At 34.6% G+C, this 15791-nt stretch overlaps 1 pseudogene; it reads right to left on the minus strand.

Moving 5' to 3' along the window:
* Positions 1–4615: 4615 nt before the first annotated feature.
* Positions 4616–11074, minus strand: LOC107961086 (shikimate O-hydroxycinnamoyltransferase-like; annotated as a pseudogene).
* Positions 11075–15791: the final 4717 nt, after the last annotated feature.

Below are 15791 nucleotides of genomic sequence, written 5' to 3' on the forward strand. Positions count from 1 at the left end.
GGGACCATTAGCAACTCATTGAAATCTAAAGAACGAGAAATTTGAGGCCACCAAATATGAAGGGACTATTCATATACAACAAAGAGGATATGCTTGTAAATGATTATGTATCATCAATGGAAGCTGAACGTGATAAACTTGAAAAGCTAATGGTAAGGTTATTTTAATATAAATAAAGTTGTTGGACCATTTATGAGAAGGCTTGCTCATGGCTGATGTTCTATGCCAGGTGTTCTACTCGTAGCTTCGAAGGTATTCACGTTTGGCATATACTTGCTTTGACCGAGATCCTTGGAGATGATTCTATACTACAATTCGGTGGAGGAATTTTAGAACACTCTTGGGAAAATGCAATATGACAAGACGCCAAGGTGTATATGAAGTCATTATCTTTAAGGTTCTATTCGTCCCCACCTATATTCAGTGTGCAAATAAGTTTCAAGCAAATGAACCTCGAGGATACAATGAATCTTGGTAACTATTTGAGTTTTGCACTGACGAAAATAGCCCACTAAGCATTGAGCAGAGTATAACAAGAAAATCAATTTCTATAGAGAATTTCTACAATAATCCTTTATAGAACAATCTAAGAATAGTAGAAGATGGAGGGATGATCATAAGAACTTCTGAGAACTTTTTTGTATGTTTTCAAAATAAATTTCATCTCTATTTATAGGAATTATCATGTCTCTTCACAGAAACATAACTTTCAATATGCGTCTTTTTTCAAATAATCACATCTTTAAAAGAGATATAATTATTCAATTAATATCTCTTCAATAAACATAACTATTCAAGTAATATTGCTTGAATAATTGTAAATCTTTGTTAAAAATCAAGTGATGTAACTTTTGATCAACAACCAAAATATATAACTTTTGATTAATTGCAACCTTTCATTTATAGTTATTGGAACACCATAAATATTTGAAAATATTCCAACAGATGTGTCAGCCACGTGTATGCAATGCTAGTAAAGTTTAAAAATATTAATTTTTCTATTCATTTTAGGGTGATTTGACAAAAAAAACCGTAAGAATTAGGGCTAAAAACGTTTAAAAAAATAAATGGAGGGTTAAAATGATTTTTTTTTTAAGTTGGAGGGTGGAAGAAAGTATTATGCCTTATATTTACAAATCTTATTTCAATTTTTGATTAACACAACTAAGCTTGGGTCTAACTAAGGGTTGGAGGGGTTGTTAGTATATTTAATTCTTTTTAGGCATAATGTAAATTTTAGTTATTAATATTTGCATCTTTTGTCAATTTGAAACTTATTCTTTTCTTGAGCTAAATTTGGCTTTCAACCTTTTAAAAAGAATCAAATTTAGCCATTAATATTTTGAAAAAGAGTTTAAATGATCTTTTTAACAGAAATACTAACTAAAATGTTAAAAAAAAAAAGACAAAGGCAACCCAAGAATAGACCTGCCCATGGGCCTCAGGTTTTCCTTAAGGTATCTCTGTGGAAGAGGTCCTCAAATTTGGGCTAAAGGCAAGTTAAGCCCTAAGTTTATTAGGTCTTATAGAATTTAAAGACAAGTGGGTCAAGTTGCCTATTAGTTGGAGTTGCCTTTGGAGTTAGACTGCATACACGATGTGTTTCATACCTCTATGCTAGGATGATATTAGTCTGATCCATCTCATATTGTTCTAGTTGATGAGATTGAGGTGAGGCCAGATTTGACTTTTGAAGAGGAACTAGTGCAGATTCTGGATTGAGAAGTTCTTGAGAAGGAAGAACATTCTTTTGGTTAAGGTTTAGTGGTGGAATCAAGGTATTAACCACACCACTTGGGAGCCAGAGGACTCGGTTCGACAACAATATCTGCATCTGTTTGAGTTAGGTAAATTTCGAGGACAAAATTTTTTGAAGAAAGAGAGAGTTGTAACACCCAAAATTTTTATTTTTGAATTGTTAAATCGTGTCAAGTAAATTGATTTGAGTTTAATGGATAAGTGTTTTGTTTATGTTCCTAAGGTCCTGCGCTCAAATCTCTTCTCTTTAAATTTTGTTGTTTTTATTCCAACTCTTGACTTTGAACATCTAACATATCTTTAAATTTTGGGTAATTTTTGGCATGAATGAGCTTGTTGGTTTAGTGGTAAAGCTTTAGCTTACCTAGATTTCCTTTGTTTGAATCTTGTGCATTATTTTCTGCTATTCTCTTATTCATTCTTTCTTCTTCCTTTTTATTCTTATTTTTCTTCCTTCTTATCTGCTGTTGAAATGGGTTGTGCTAACGTCCATTTCTGGAGTTCATTGTTGGCCCGTAAGTTGTAAGTGGGAATAGGATTTGTAATCATAACTCATTTCGGTGATGTGTGTTATCCGCTCACTTTTTGAGAATGTTATTTTTCGGTTTGTTGTAACAATGGACGCCTAATCATTCCTAATGTATGATTCTATTTAGGTGAGAATCAAGCAGCGCATTTTCCGCTATTGAGTTGAGTATCGGCAGTCTTCTCTTCAAAGGGTAAGTTATTGAATGCCCATATTAGGGGTTGGTTTGTGATAATTTAGTTTACAAGGATCGGATGTCTTGTGATGTTCCATCGCATAGTATGTCATGATGTATATTCTGTACAATTTCTGGCTCCTGTGTGATTTTGCTATCTATTTTGTTTGTATGAGCTGAGTTACACATTGAGCTTTGTAAGCTCACCCAATTTTTCTGACTTCTCAGGTAATCCACAAACTTAGGATTGGGCGGCGCGTGAAAGCTCGGATTAATTTCCTGGTTAATAAAATAAGACGATTTATGTTTTAATTTAATTTTGAAATTTTGGAATTGTAAATCTGTTTTTGGACTTTACTTTACGGTTTGGTTTATTTACGTCAGATTTTGGTATTTTTATCATTAAACTACAAAAGCACATGATTTATCAAATTAGAATCTTGGTTTTCAAAACTAAAACTCCGAAATCCCCGTTGCAAAGATTAAGCAATCAATTAAGTGATTTTTGTGAAATAAATAATTTTAACGAGCATTTTCTTAAAAACTTGTAAGAGACTTACCAAAATTAATATTGTCGAAACACATGCTTTTTTAAATTCAAAATTTGAGTTTAAAACAAGTTTATGTAATTTCTCAAGACTCAACCATAGCATTTAAGTTGAGTTTATGTAATTTTTTAAATTCAAAGTAGAGGAACAATATACTTGAAATTTAGGTTTAGAGAATGTGATGAATGGTCAACTTCAAGAGTTTTAGAATTCTCTCCATTTTTGAATGATGATCCCAGAGAAACATCTCTCGAGATTGGTGCTTGATGCATAGATAACTTGATATCTTGAAAACTTTTTTCACAATGATTATCAAAGGAGTCATCAACAAAATGAGTGGATATGCCTTCGATAAATCCAGCTTCTCCACACCTTCAACTGGAACAAGAAATCAACAGCTTACTTGAATAAGCTAAGGCAAACAAATGAAAAGTTCATCCACAATGTAAATCTACTGTGAGATCATGTCCCCCTCTCATAAAATATTTTTCATATTCATCAAACCACCTACAAAATTTAGTAAATGAGCTTTAATTTTTGCCCAAATTCATTTTCCGGATCTATTATTTTGCTCAAACTCTCTCACTTTTCGAACAAGCCTTCAAGCTTGGGTGAGTAATCTGACCCATGATCAGGTCTACTAAACTCTTAGTCAAAACTTAATAATGTGCCACATGGCACAATTTAATTGGTCAACATGCGATGTTAGCAAAAAAAAATAACAGTGTTAGGGCTAAATACCACTTTTTATAAATGGAATTAAAATTCAGGTACCAAACTTGATATTTTATAAGTAGAGGTACCACATTGGAACAAACTCTAAAGTATAGAGGCCATTCATTCCATTATCCCTTAATTTTTTTTTCTGTTAACGGCTCCTGTAGTTTCATTGAAGTAGATTTTTGTGAATATTTTTATAATTTTTAAATTATTTGTTGATGTAGTTTATAAGATAAATAGTACTATGTCAAAATAAAGTAAACATGAACTATTACATGGATTGTCACACCAACCAGTGGCAAAACTAGGGGGATAGCAGGGGCCTGGCCCCCTTAAAATGAATTTTTTTTCATTTAGATCTCTTTATAATTTATATAATTTTAAATTAATAATAGTAAAATTACACTTTGACCCCCAAAATGATAAAAATTTAATTTAATTCTTTAAAATTTATAAAGATATAGGCTATTAAAATGGCAAAATGCACTTTGGCCTCCCAAAATGATAAAAAATTGATATAATCCTTTAAAATTTATAAAGATATTGTCTATTAAAATAGTAAAATTGCATTCTTACTATCATAGAAATATACAATTTAATTCTGGCCCCCTCCCAAAAAAATTTATGAGTTCGCCCTTATCTCCAACTTCATTAAAAAGTTAATATTTTAACTAACATTTTCACTTAAAAAACACACATAGACTCTTTTTTTAAAATTAATACCCAAATATAAATAAAAGAATAGGGATCAAATTAACAAAAGATATAAACATTAAGGATTAAATTTGACATTATGCCTTTATTTTTTAACTACATGGACGGGTTCTCCATCACCATGGGATCATTTTTCATTTATTACAACCGTGCTCTATGCGTAAACGTTCTTTGTTAAAACTCATAAAGGAGTTTCTCAAAACATGACATGTGAGAAATCCCCAAGTGAGTTGCCACTAACAAGCTCCCATCATTAATGGGGTTTGGCAGTAGTAAAACCTTGCCTTCATGATTGACATCTGCTGGCCCCGTATGAATGGGGCGATCCCATCCAAAATCTGCTTCATATATAGGCAACCACAACCAAGAGTTTACAAGGAGGTTTGGGCATCGGCAAGTGTGCGGCCCTCTAACCAAAGTGCTTAAATCAGACACTGTTTCAATGTAATCAAGAGCTGACCTCAAATATTCATCATTAATCTTCTTTAACCCTTCATGGATCCTCTTAATAGTATCAAGAAAGGATTCAGTGTTGAGATCACCAGCTTGAGTAACGAGTGCATTTATAAAGATAGCATTACCGAAATAGCCTGGTGGAAGAGGAGGATTCAATTTAGATCGAGCGTCAACTGGAAAGTGTTGTTCCAATAGGGTCAGAAGAGTGTAAATTATTGTACTAAAAAATCACACAAAGTTCAATTCCCAGGGAAGAGAGGTGGATCACAAGGATCTCTTAAATACCAAGTCTTTCCTTAGTCAGAATATTCCTTCTAACGTAATTTAATAGCACAATTAAATACTACTATTATACCCTCAAATATTGAAAGAAAAATAGGACAAAAAGAACACAAGAGTTTTAACGAGGTTCGGTAAATTATACCTACGTCCTCGGGCTACTAAAACCAGATGATAACTTTACTATCTCCAAAATATTACAAACAAATAGAATTCCTTAAGAATTCTCAAATGGGAGAAGAGAGAAAACTAAGAGAGAAAGATTGGTTGGGATGAATTGAAATGAGAAATGAGAAGGCCTATTTATAGTTGAGGTTTAAGGACCAAACAATAAATAGTCCATTATCTCAAGGACAAAAAAAAATTATCCCATGCCACTTTTTCAAAGTCAACTTTAGGGTGCTAAACTTGCACCACTTAGATTGTTTTCCATTAAAATTGTCTGCCATTAATCATAATGTTAACAATCTGCACCTTGAAGATTTGATTAGGATAATCACATCTTGAATGATAGACTTGATTTTTCGCTAAATGAATAGCGCTCTGACTGTCACAATATAAACTTATGTGACTTTGAACAACTCCTAAGTCTTTCAACAATCCATTAAGCCAAATAGCCTCCTTAACAGCTTCTGTAACTGCCATATATTCTGCCTCTGTAGTAGACACAGCTACTGTAGACTGTAAGGTAGACTTCCAACTCACTGGGGCTTTCGCAAGAGTAAACAGATACCCCGTAGTTGAACGACGCTTATCTAAATCACCAGCAAAGTCGGAATCAACATATCTAACTACAAACTGGCCAAGTGCTTCATCCTGTTCAAAAATTAAACCAACATCTACAGTTTTTCGAAGATACCGTAGAATCCATTTCACAGCTTGCCAATGTCCTTTTCCAGGATCATGCATATACCTGCTCACAACTCCAACAACTTATGAAATGTCAGGCCGCGTATACACCATCGCATACATCAAACTCTCAACTGCATTAGCATATGGGACTTTTGCCATATATTCTCTTTCTTCTTCAGTTTTCGGAGATAATTGAGCACTAAGTTTCAAATGAGAAGCAAGTGGGGTACTTACATGTTTTGTGTTTTCATTTACACCAAAACATTGTAATACCTTTTTCAGATATTGCTTCTGATTCAAACAAAGCTTGCCTCTCTGTCTATCTCTACTTATCTCCATGCCGAGAATCTTCTTGGCCTCACCTAGATCTTTCATCTCGAACTCTTGATTCAACTGAGCCTTCAGCTTATCTATCTCTTTTTGGCTCTTCGAAGCGATTAATATATCATCAACATACAAGAGAGATAAATGAAAGATCCGTCATGGAGCTTCTGCAAATACACACAATTGTCATATTTGCTTCTTGTGTACTTCTGCCTTCTCATAAAGCTATCAAATCGCTTGTACCACTGCCTCGGGGACTGCTTCAATCCATATAGCGATTTGTTCAGCTTACAAACCCAATTTCTACCACCAGCATCTGTGTATCCTTCGGGCTGAGTCATATAGATCTCCTCTTCTAACTCACCATGCAAGAAAGCCGTCTTAACATCAAGTTGAGCTAGCTCCAAATTCAACTGTGCTACCAAGGCCAACAAAATTCTAATGGAGGAATGCTTCACAACAGGGGAAAATACATCATTGTAGTCAATTCCCTCCTTCTGAGCGTAGCCTTTAGCTACCAATCTTGCCTTGTAGCGAATATCCTTCTTGCTAGGAGATCCATCTTTCTTTGCGAATACCCACTTGCATCCAATTGCCCTTTTACCTTTCGGTAATTGCGCCAACTCCCAAGTATTGTTCTTCCGGAGAGACTGCATTTCTTCATCCATGGCGCTTTTCCATTTATCACTTTCTAAACTTTGCATTGCTTCTTGATAAGTGATAGGAATATCATCAACAACGGGAAAGGCGTAGGCCACCATATCAGTAAATCGAGCAGGTTTACGAATTTCTCTCTGTGGCCTTGCAACTGCAACTGGTTCTGGTGTACTTAGTGGTTCTTGGGTCAGAACCTCTTCAACCTCTAATTCCTCCATTGTGGCTGGAGAATTAGACTTATTAACTGGGCAAATCCCCATCTGCTCAAACTCCACCTGTTTTGGAGTACACTCCACCTGCTGTGGAGTATTGCTCGTCTGAATATCTTTATCTGCTACCTTTTTCAATGTGGCAGATTCATCAAAGGTAACATCTCTGCTACATATCATTTTCTTTGTGCTTAAGCACCAAAGACGAAATCCCTTCACTCTAGAAGTGATTCCCATAAAGAGAGCTTTCTTTGCCCTCGAATCTAACTTTGACTCCTTCACATGGTAATAAGCAGTGGTTCCAAACACATGTAAGGAATCATAATCTGTAGCCGGTTTTCCAGACCATACCTCCATAGGAGTTTTTCTTTCTAATGCAGATGATGGCAAACGATTAACAAGATGGCCAGCGTATGTCACAGCCTCAGCCCAAAATTGCTTGCCCAACCCAGCATTGGACAACATACATCGAACTTTCTCCAGCAATGTTCGATTCATACGCTCTGCCAATCCATTTTGCTGTGGTGTATCCCTAACTGTGAAGTGTCGAACAATACCATACTCTTAGCACACATCGAAGAACGGATCACTTTTATATTCCCCTCCATTGTCCGTCCTAAGCCGCTTGATTTTCTTGCCAGTCTAGTTTTCAATCATAGTTTTCCATTTAAGAAAAACTCTAAGCACTTCATCCTTAGTTCTCATGGTATACACCCAAACTCTTTTGGAAAAGTCATCAACAAAAGTAACAAAGTAGTGTTTTCCTCCCAATGAAGGTGTCTTGGAAGGCCCCCACACATCTGAGTGAACATATTCCAAAATACCTTTTGTATTATGGATAGCAGTACCGAATTTCACTCTCTTTTGCTTTCCCAGAACACAATGCTCGCAAAATTTTAATTTGCAAGCCTTTGCACCTTTCAACAATCCTTGCTTTGCCAGAATTTGCAAGGATTTTTCGCTGGCATGTCCCAACTTCATATGCCATAACTGTATTGAGTCCAATTCTTTGTTGCCGGAAGCTGCAGCGACTGCTGCAATAACTGTACTACCTTGGTAGTAATACAAGTTATTTTTCCTGATGCCCTTCAATATCACAAGTGCGCCAGATGTCACTTTCAAAACCCCATCTCTCATAGTAACAACTGAACCATTGGATTCCAAGGCTCCCAATGAGATGAGATTTTTCTTCAAACTGGGCACGTACCGAACATCAGTCAGAACTCTGGTTGATCCATCTTTATTCTTTAATTGGATTGAACCTATCCCAACAGTTTTACAGGCATTGTCATTGCCCATATAAACAACTCCTTCATTTAGTTCTACTAAATCAGAGAACCACTCCCGGTTAGGGGACATATGATAGGTACAACCCGAATCCAATATCCACTCATCTGAATGGAACGACGATGATGATGCAATCAGTGATAGTTCAGAGTCACTAGTATCATGCTTAGCAACACAAGCATCTACAGCAGCTTTTCCCTTATTCTTCAGCTTTGGACAATTTTTCTTCCAGTGGCCTTTCTCATGACAAAAAGCACATTCATCTTTCTCGAGTCTGGACTTTGACTTTGATCTCCCCTTTTGAGTTTTCTTCCGAGTGTATGAACGACCTCGGACTACTAAAGCTTCTGTACCTCTGATTGAGTTTTTCTGTTTGTCCTTCTTTCTCTGTTCATAACTGTATAAGGCCGCACAGACTTCGCTCAGAGATATATCACTCCTACCATGAAGTAGAGTAGTTTCTAGGAACTCAAACTCCTCAGGAAGTGACCCCAACAGCATCAAAGCTAAATATTCATCTTTGAATGTCTCATCCATATTCAGCAAATCAGTGACTAACTGATTAAATTTGGTGATGTGATCATTCATTGTGGTACTTGGGACGTATGTGAAGCGAAACAGTCTTTTCTTCAAGTGGAGCTTATTTTGACTGTTTTTCTTCAAAAATTTTTCTTCAAGTGCCACCCACAACTTATTTGCAGAAGTCTCCTTTGAAAAAGCATACCTCTGCTCTCGAGAAAGGCATGATCGAATTGTGCCACATGCCAACCGATTGATCACCTTCCAATCTTTCTCCTGTACATCATCTGGTTTCTCTTCATCAATGGCAATGTCTAGACCCTGCTGAAAAAGGGCATCTAGAACCTCACTTTGCCACATACCAAAATGGCCCGTGCCATCAAAGATCTCCACGGCCAATCTTGCATTTGCAATTGTCGGTCTTGTCCACATGGACGATGTTGAAGCTCCTACACCGACCGTTTTCTCCATAATCTTTCAATATACCTAAGGAAATCTTTTCTGATGTGGAAGATCAGTTTAAACTGCAACCACAGAGCATACTACGATTAACCTTCGGCTCTTGATACCACTTGTTGTTCCAATAGGGTCGGAAGCATGTAAATTATTGTACTAAAAAATCACACAAAGTTCAATTCCCAGGGAAGAGAGGTGGATCACAAGGATCTCTTAAATACCAAGTCTTTCCTTAGTCAGAATATTCCTTCTAACGTAATTTAATAGCACAATTAAATACTACTATTATACCCTCAAATATTGAAAGAAAAATAGGACAAAAAGAACACAAGAGTTTTAACGAGGTTCGGTAAATTATACCTACGTCTTCGGGCTACTAAAACCAGATGATAACTTTACTATCTCCAAAATATTACAAACAAATAGAATTCCTTAAGAATTCTCAAATGGGAGAAGAGAGAAAACTAAGAGAGAAAGATTGGTTGGGATGAATTGAAATGAGAAATGAGAAGGCCTATTTATAGTTGAGGTTTAAGGACCAAACAATAAATAACCCATTATCTCAAGGACCAAAAAAAAATTATCCCATGCCACTTTTTCAAAGTCAACTTTAGGGTGCTAAACTTGCACCACTTGGATTGTTTTCCATTAAAATTGTCTGCCATTAATCATAATGTTAACAGAAAGTACATCTTGGTAGGTTGGTCATCTGAGAACCCCTTGCTTTACTTACGCAGCGCCATATATGTGCAGCCAAGATGTTGTAACTACTATACTTTGTACCACTACTGTTTGCAGCAGCTTTGGCTTTCAGGGCATTCAATTGATCAACTGTAAGCTTAAATGTGGAGACAGTGGATGGCTTAAGATCAGATTCAGCAGCCTTCAATGGAGGAGAAGGCTCATATTCAAGATGGTGGAATTTAGGCGTTGGTGGGACTCGAGCACGAAGAAGAGTTCGATCGATGAATGGTGCAATGGCAGGCGAGACGCCTCGGGCGGTGTCGACCCAACTATTGATGAAATGAATAGCCAATGTGGCATCTCCTAAAGTATGTTGAAACCCAACTCCCAGACAAACACCACCGCATTTGAACTTAGTTACCTGCTAAATTATACATAATAAATATCAACTGCTAAATTCATATGTGAAATGTTATATTAAGGGTTCCTTGGGGATTACCTGCACCACAAGAAGTGGATAAGAGGATATTCCACCGGAATAGTCGACTTTAGGAACTAGGTGAAAGTTGTGAGTAAAATCACCATTACCAATCAAATCTTCCAACACTGAACTAGTTTCAGCTTCAACGAATAGAACTCCTTCATCTTTGCATATTATCTCAAGTCTTCCATTTTCATCATACCCCAACCTTCCTGCAATAGGGTAAAATGGGACAAGAACCTTGCTCAAACCCTCTTTAACCCTTCCAGTATCGAAGAAATCAGAACAACCATTTGGCTCATAAAAGTATACAGTATAGACGTGGTATCCTGAAAGCGGTATATCTAAATTGGAGTTCCATATACTTCCTTTGGGAGTGTGTTCTTCAGCTGGACGAACAATTGTAGACTCCTTTATACTGATCTCCATCTCTATATAAATGTCAAAAAAATGAGTAGTTCTCACTCACACCTTCAAATGAATGGGATGAGAAAACATGCATAAACTTCTACTTCTACTCAATGCTTGAAAGATAAAAGAGAAAGACTAGACTATTGATTACCTTAAATAGTGTAAACCAGTGCCGGAAGAACAACGTTGTGAAGGGGACGAAGGGAGACTTGATCAATTTATAGACCCACGAATTGCAATTTCTAGCCATCTATCCTACTGCCGACATTTCTCCATTCTTGATTAATGGTTTTAAATCCCGATCTATATATAATTTAATTATGAAAGTATCTGAAAATTTTCTAAGTTCATATAATGTTTAGAATTAAACATAATCCATCCTGACCCTCAAATAGGAGAATTAACACGATTCAGCACACTTAAACCCACCTCATCCTGCATTGGAAACAATATCAATGCGAACCGAGCGAAGACTCAATCGGCTCGTTTTTTAAAATTTTATATATGAAATACTTAACATTTTTTTCATGTTTATATTATAGTAATATATATTACTATAGATTTAAATTTTTTATGTTATAAATTACATAATATATAAAAATAACATAACATACTATAATATATTACAAAATTTAAAACAAGTGGGGTCAAGCTCGGGCCTTGAATTTTCAAGCCCGAACTTGATCCATATTTTAAATGAGCATAATATATTTGCTTAAACTATCTTAAATTTCAAGCGAGTCTTTGGGCACTTTTGGACATGGGCTGATAACCCGACCCTTGAATAGTTCTTTTGTTTCCTTTCTTTTTTTTAACAAGAGTTGTATAATATCCAAACATTAACATCAAAATAGTAATAATATACTTGCGAAATGACAATAAAATAGTGACAAAACAACACCAAAACAGTGGAAACACCATCAAGTTTTTTTGTTGCAAATTTGGGTTGAGCCCGGCCAAAAAAGAGCCCATTTTTGAGCCTATATTTTTGCCTAAACCCTCACATTTTTTAGGTAGACCTTCAAGCCGTGCCATGATCTGATCTAATTTGTATAGCAATGCAACTTAAAGCCAACTTAGCAAAGTATTTGGAATTATTGAAGGAAAATTTGGGATCTCTCATTGAGATCTCAATAAGAGAAATTTGAGGTTACCAAATATTAAGGGACCATTGGCAACTCATTGAAATCTAAAGAATGAGAAATTTGAGGCCACCAAAAATGAAGGGACCATTCACAAACAACAAAGAGGGTATGCTTGTAAATGATTATGTACCATCAATGGAAGCTGTATGTGATAAACTTGAAAAGCTAATGGTAAGGTTATTTTAATATAAATAAAGTTGTTGGACCATTTATGAGAAGACTTGTTCATGGCCGATGTTCTATGTCAGGTGTTCTACTCGTAGTTTCGAGGGAATTTGCGTTTGGCATATACCTGCTTTGACCGAGATCTTTGGAGATGATTCCATACTACAATTCGGTGGAGGAACTTTAGAACACTCTTGAGAAAATGCACCGGGTGCCATAACTAATCGAGTAGCTTTAAAAGCATGTGCACAAGCTCGTAATGAGGGACGTGACCTTACTCACAAGGGTAATAAAATTATCCACGAGGCTAGCAAATGGAGTCCTGAACTAGCTGCTGCCAAGAACACATTGTTTATTTTAAAATTTAAATTCATTCTACACAAATTAACCCAACATGAATTCAATTTATACAATTAAATAATAATTTGTGTAATTGAAACTTAGAAAAACTAATCCTAGACTACAACTCCTCACTTTCTAAAGGTTAAATCTTGACAATACCACAACACTAAACCCTTAATCCATCTGACAAATTGAAACGAATCAACTTCTTCATTCATAATGATAAATGATTTTCCATTTTACGGTTGTGAATTATGCAACCAAAACTTTATTTTCTTTTAAAATGTCCATCACTAAGCTTGCACACGTAATTAGCATGGCCAGCAATGGAATCCAAGCCACGAATGATGAAATTCTCTAAACCAATTTGGACTGAGCAGAAATTGCCAATGATTCTGGTGAATGAAAGATGAAACGAAGGAAACTGAATGAGATGTGGATGCAAAGTGAATTGTGTTAAAAATAAAGTTAGGTAAAGTGGAAAAGTCAAAGAAAAATGAAGTTAAAGGAGATGGGGTGTCAACAGATTGAGGTTATGAAGAGGATGCACATTAAATGAAGTTAGAGAAGTTGGGGTTTCAACAGATTGAGGTGGATGGTAGGCGGTTGTGGCACAGTCAAACTCCCGTCATTTGCCGGCCCCGTACGAGGTGGGCGACCCCATCCGAAATCTACTTTTCTACAGAGGCAACCGCATTTAAATATTTTCAATGAATTTTAATTACACGTCTGCTAAAACCTTACAAGACTAAAGGTTTTCAATGACTTTAAATATTTTCCATGATTTTTAATATGCTTTTATATCTAATTTAATTTTTTTTAATGATTATGATGGATGTTAATAGTTTAAATTTTACTTTATATTTATTACCATTTTAACGAGTGATATATCTGTGTTTTCACATTTACTTTTTTCCTCTAAAATCAAACAAATATAAAGGGTGTTGTCATCTCAGCTTGTGCTTAGGGTTTAAATAATGATTCATATCGTATGGAAATTTTTTAAAAGAAAATTATAAGGAAAGTCATTTAGAATAGACTTCAATCTTCGATGTTACATATAAATATTACAAAAGTGTTAATATTTTGTGTAATAAGAGTCATATAAAATAGTACAAGATTTATAATAATTTGTGCGATAAGATAATATTCGTGTAATTATATAAATGTTATGAATTTTATAATAATTTAGTTAATTTGATAATGTTTTGTGTGATTTACACTTTTTTCGGATAAATAATTACACAAAACACTAAAAGATTTGCAATAATTTGTATAATTAGATCATGTTTGGTGTAAGTAAATAAAATATTACTAATATTGAAATAATTTATGTAATTATGTGATCAAACAAACTTTACAAAAGTTGTAATAATTTGTGTGAGTGCATAATGTCGTGAAATTAGTATTACACAAAAATTACAAAAATGAAAATAATTTATGTAATTGGATAATGTCTTAAAGAATTAGATAATATTTTAGGTAATTGTGTAATTACACAAAATATTACAAATGTTTTAATAATTTATATAATTAAATAATACTTTGTGTAATTGAAACTTAGAAAAACTAATCCTAGAACTTCCCACTTTCAGAAGGTTAAATCTTGACAATACCACAACACTAAATGCTTAATCCAGCTGACAAATTGAAACATTAATCAACCTCTTCATTCATGGTGATAAATGATTTTCCATTTTACGGTTGTAAATTATGCAACCAAAACCTTATTTTCTTTTAAAACGTTTATCTCTAATTTGTATTTTACATATTGTAAGAAAAAAATATTATATTAAATATAGGGGTGAGCAAAACTCGATTCGATTAAAAGAAAATTTAATTTGAATAAATAATTTGAGTTTCGAGTTCTAATCGAGTTGAATTTTACAACTCGAATAATTTAAATAACATATTAATGTAAATACCCCATTGATCTCTCTCTCTCAACAAAAATAAAATAATTTTTAAAAATTCAAAATAATTTTTAAATTTAAAAATACTTATAAAAGTTCCAAAATTTATACTTTTTAAAATTTTATAAGAAATTTTTTAAAAAAAATCTAAAATAATAATTTAGGGATCTAAATAAGTTAATTAATGATGAACACACTAAAAATTTAAAATCGAGTTAGATAATAAAATAAGACTCGTCAACTCGACTAACTCGAAATTTTTTCACTCAATTCGATCGAACACTAACTTACAATCTAATCCGAATAATAGACTTTAATTCCCTAAAATATTTATATCCAAACACATAGTCGAATATTAAAAAGCTTAACCTACCATCTCATATACATATCATATCAATGAACAAGTTCAGCAGACGACGACATAGACTAGACTGAATACCAAATAATGTTATTCAGCACTGCAATATACTGAAGAGCTTTCTTACAACAAAAATATACTCTTAGGGTTGGCGAAGAAATGCTCACAGTATGTTAGTTCGGATTTTGTTAAGTTGCCTCCGATTAGTGTTCCTAAAAATGCTGGAACTCCGGTAGATTTAGTTTGAAGTTTTTTCTTCACAATAAGGCATTTATTCCGAACCATCAACTTTAAGAGTTTCTTGCAGTGCTGTTTCTGTTTAAGAAACATAAAAGGTAAATGCATTAGTTATATAAACTTAGGAGTAGGAGGTTATTACAAGAAAAAGCAAGCATAATTATGATTTTTAACTATATTGTTTCTGTTGAGTGTTGTTGTGTCTGTGTCCTTCAAATGGGGTTTATTTTTCTATTTATATGATACGGTTATTGTTTATGGATATAATTTCGTAGGTAGATCCCCATGCATACCAATACATACCCTATTCTAGAATTAACATGTGTTTTCTGGATGTGGGTACACCTACATGGTAGTGCGAACTAGTGAGGAGATGCGAACACCCCACGTGCAAACCAGGATGCGAACTACGCAAGTCACGGGTCGGGACCCAACCGACCCAACCGGGCAGCTGGATAGCGGGTCTAAAGGGGGTACACCATAACAATATCAAATAGATACCTATATAAGAGTGTCGAAATGAGTTTCAAAAGATCCTTTAAATACATAGAAAAATTTAGAAAAAATTACATATT

Source organism: Gossypium hirsutum, chromosome D06 (assembly GCF_007990345.1).
Source record: "Gossypium hirsutum isolate 1008001.06 chromosome D06, Gossypium_hirsutum_v2.1, whole genome shotgun sequence".
In the NCBI taxonomy this organism is placed as follows: domain Eukaryota; kingdom Viridiplantae; phylum Streptophyta; class Magnoliopsida; order Malvales; family Malvaceae; genus Gossypium; species Gossypium hirsutum.